This window comes from Manis javanica, chromosome 13 (assembly GCF_040802235.1).
Source record: "Manis javanica isolate MJ-LG chromosome 13, MJ_LKY, whole genome shotgun sequence".
Lineage (NCBI taxonomy): Eukaryota > Metazoa > Chordata > Mammalia > Pholidota > Manidae > Manis > Manis javanica.
This window is the reverse complement of record NC_133168.1, coordinates 41740966-41745115: the sequence shown is the minus strand read 5'-3', so window position 1 is coordinate 41745115 and position 4150 is coordinate 41740966. Positions and strand designations below refer to the sequence as shown.

The window sequence follows — 4150 nt, the reverse complement described above, 5'->3', positions numbered from 1 at the left end:
TGTTAGTGAATCTATTTCTGTTTTGTTTGTTTTATTTTTTAGATTCCACATATAAGTGAAATCATATAGTATTTGTCTTTCTCTGACTAATTTCACTTAGTATAACACCCTCTAGACCCATCCATGTTGTCACAAATGGCAAGATTTCATTCCATTTTATGGCTTATTAATAGTCCATTATATACATGCACCACATCTTTATCCATTCATCTATTGATCAATACTTAGGTTACTTTGGTATCTTGGGTATTGTAAGTAATGCTGCAATAAATATAGGTATGCACTTATCTTTTTGAATAGGTGATTTTGTTTTCTTTGCAGTAAATTCCCAGAAGTGGAATTACTGAGTTGACGGTATTTCTAGGTTTTAATTTTGGGGGAAACTCCATACTGCTTTCCATGGAGGCTGCACCAGTATACATTCCCACCAACAGCATAGGTGGATTCCCTTTGCTCCACATCGTTGCCAACACTTGTTATCTCTTCTCTTTAGATACTAGTTATTCTGGCTGGTGTGAGGTGACATCTCATTGTGGTTTGATTTGCATTTCCCTGGTGATCAGTGATGTGGAGCATCTTGCCACGTGTCTGTTGGCCGTCTGTATGACTTCTTTGGCAAAATGTCTATTCAGGTCCTCTGTTCATTTTTTTAATCAGATTGTTTGGGGTTTTTTGGTGTTGAGTTGTATGAGTTCTGTATATATTTTGGATATTAATCCCTTATTGTATATATCTTTTACAAATATATTCTCCCATGTAGTAGGTTACCTTTTCATTGTGTTGATGGTTTCCTTTGCTGTGCAGAATATTTCTAGATTCATGTAGTCCCACTTGTTCATTTTTGCTTTTGTTCCCTTTGCCTGGGGAGACACACCCAGAAAAAAATTACTAATGCCAATATTCAAGAGTTTACTGCCTATATTTTCTTTTAGGAGTTTTGTGGTTTCAGGCCTTATGTTTGGGTCTATAATTCATTTTTAATTTAGTGTCAAGCCACAGTGCACCATGCCCTTTAGCTCTGCTTCAGAATGTGAACAGGAGGGCATCTTTGATAAAAATAATACATTCTGACTGAATGCCAAGCACCAACTAAATGACATATGAGTATTATTTCATTTAAACATTGTAACAGCTGCCTGAGGATCATTCCCACTTTACAGATCAAGAAACAGAGGTTTGTAAAGGTCAACCATGTAGCCAGTAAGAGGTGGTAAATTTAAGATACGAGTCTACCGCTATCTGACTCCAGTGGGTGCTTTTATACGCTCTACTTCCTGTCCTTTCCTGAAGCTACATATGGTTAATTACTGGACTGCCTATACACCTTGCACACATTTTTCTTACTGCACTCTTGGCATTACATTATTAATCATTATTTACCTCTTGATCCTCTTTTCTGCAATTTGAATTTCCTCAGGGAAAATTCTTCATCTTCTTTATCTCCACAGCCCCAGCATAACTCATAACATTATCCAGCTCGCTGAAGGCGCCCAGTGACAGCTGAAATGCATGAAAAGACCTGTTGATCTCAGGTGCTATGAGTTTGCTGCATCCAAGTGTTTGCTAAGACTTTTGGTAAATCCAAAGACTCAGGTAATATGTTGCTAAATAACTTTATGTAACTTTTACATTACAGTATTTAAAATTAGCAAAATAATGAAAAAAAGACAAGTGAAGAATATATACATACATATACACAAACACATACTAACACACACACCTGAGAGGAATCTTTTCTTTTTGGTAACAGTGGAATGTTTCTAGTTGGTTGCTAACTTCATAGCATTATTTTCCCTAAAAGGTACAATTTAAGGCTCCTTGGGGAAATGATACAATATTCTGATAGATATGTAGCTGTAGCCAAGTGTGCAAAGTTGTACTTCATTCCTAGTAAGCCATTGCTTTCAAGTACAGAACTGGCTATTAATCAGAGGTTTATTTTCCATGCTTGCTGTTTAAGAAAGAATAGTAATTTTCTTCTGAAACAGTAATTCTCCTTTGAAAGAAGAACATCTAAAATTTAAATCAGTATTTGCTAAGTGTGGCCCTTGTCATTACTTACCTTGCTTGTTAAATAGGACACTTCTTGGGCTCCTCCTCAGGCCTCGTGGGTAGGAATCTTTGAGATCATGCTCACGAATCTGTATTTTCTGAGGTCATGCTCAGGAATCTGTACCTTCCGAGGTCATGCTCAGGAATCTGTACCTCTGAGGTCATGCTCAGGAATCTGTACCTTCTGAGGTCATGCTCAGGAATCTGTATCATTGACAAGCTCCCTCAGTGATTCTGTGCACAGGAAAATTTGAGAACCACTATGGTCTAAGCTGTCCAAATGCCCACTTCCAACCAGTTCCTCTGTTCTCTGGGGTCTACACTCTCCAATCTGCTGCAGAAGGTCTCAACTTCAATGTTATCTCAAATTAGAACCTACCAATAGGCTTTCAAATTGTTGCAGGCTACTCTGGTTTCCATGGAATGTTTGAATCCATAGAGCAAGATACTTGAATTCCATCTCCAGATACTTGAATAAAATTGTTAGAAAATAACTTTCCATAAACACTGTCTCTGGAACCTGATATAAGCCCCTACCAACTTCTACCTTATCAGGCCTCTAACACTGCCTAGATATGCAGCCTGTATTATCCCCAAACCAAAGCAGCTGAATGCCACCCCTCTACTTTTCCTTGTTACCCTGAGTCACCAAATTATCCTGACATCATGATACCATTTCTTGTCCACTAACCTCACTGCTAATGTCTAGTCCACAGGTGTTTTCTCCATAGATCCCTCTGAACACCTTCCTGCCACCACTGAAATGTTTCTTCACTGATAACCTCTGTTCTGTCACAGGCTTCCTGGAACACAAGCAGCTCATTCGACCACATCACACTTCAGAATCTTCAGTTTATGTCAACCTTTCCCCTCACTTCTCTATCATTTAAGATTCATATTACCTGGCTCATGGGTATTTTCTTCTTCAAATGCCTCCTGGAAAATGTGTCTTCATTCATATGAATCATTAATTTATTCATTCATTCAATAAAATTTATTGACTGTTTAATATATGCCAGGTGCAAGAGATAAAAGATAGACCAGCAAAGGGGGTGGATTGTAAGTAAATACTCATAGTTATTATAATATATTGAAGAAATTATTGCACCCATGCATTCAACTAGCTCCTTAGCATTCCAAATTTTACCTCCAGTACATATGTCTCTTACAATTTTCTGACGGTGACTGCCAACTCTTACAAAACATCTAAAAACAAGGTTGTCAACGTTTTCCCTTAAGCTCCTTCACTTGGCTTGCACATCCCTTATCATCACAAGCTGTGCAAATCCCTAAATTAGAAACCACAGAACAGGGATAGAAAACTCAAATCCTTACAGAGGAGAAACAGAATCCGTAAGTGAGTGAAGTAAGGTAAACAACTGGAATAGTGGAAACTGTGGCAAACTGAAAATCACAGCCTCCTTTCTAAGAGTCACTGCTCTGTTCCTAGCAATTACTGCAGCTCAGAAATACAGGCCCAGTGTTGCCTCATCTTCCAATTTGTAATAAGGACTGGGAATCCAGATATTTGTGAGCAATTATAAACATAGCATGTTAAAGTACCACCCCACAAACTACTTATTAATTACAAAAGGGGAGCGGCATCATCACAATGAAGAAGTTTGGTATAGACCACCTTAAGCAAGTGATCGAATTTATCATCACCAATAGGACAAATAAATAAACTAATAGGACAAACTGACATTACAATCCAATGGGAAGTATACTACAGTCTCCAAAAGGTTTTACCTGCATTAATCATGAGAAAATAATCAAACAACTCAAAATTAAGGGACATCTTACAAAACAACTAATTGAAATTCATCATAAAAGCCACAAAATGTCACAAATGACAAATAAATTTGAGATACCCTTTTACATTCAAAGAGACTAAGGAGACACGACAAGCAAATTCAATGTCTGATTATAAAGTAGATCTTAGATTTAAAACACACACACACACACGCCCTGTTGTTGGGGTAACTGGAAAATCTGAATATGGATAGTAGAAAAGCTAATATTAGTCTGTCATATTAAACTTCCAGAGTTTAATAATGTTATGGAGATTTTTCGATTTCTTAGGATATGTATGATGGAG

The 4150-nt window shown here is 37.4% G+C and overlaps 1 long non-coding RNA gene across 1 annotated transcript; it reads right to left on the bottom strand.

The window, feature by feature from the left end:
* Positions 1-759: 759 nt before the first annotated feature.
* On the bottom strand, positions 760-2281 carry LOC140845482 (uncharacterized). The gene is made up of 3 exons (XR_012124275.1): positions 2063-2281; positions 1381-1500; positions 760-860 (listed from the first exon to the last, which is right to left on the bottom strand). It is a non-coding gene; the product is annotated as an uncharacterized lncRNA (long non-coding RNA).
* Positions 2282-4150: the final 1869 nt, after the last annotated feature.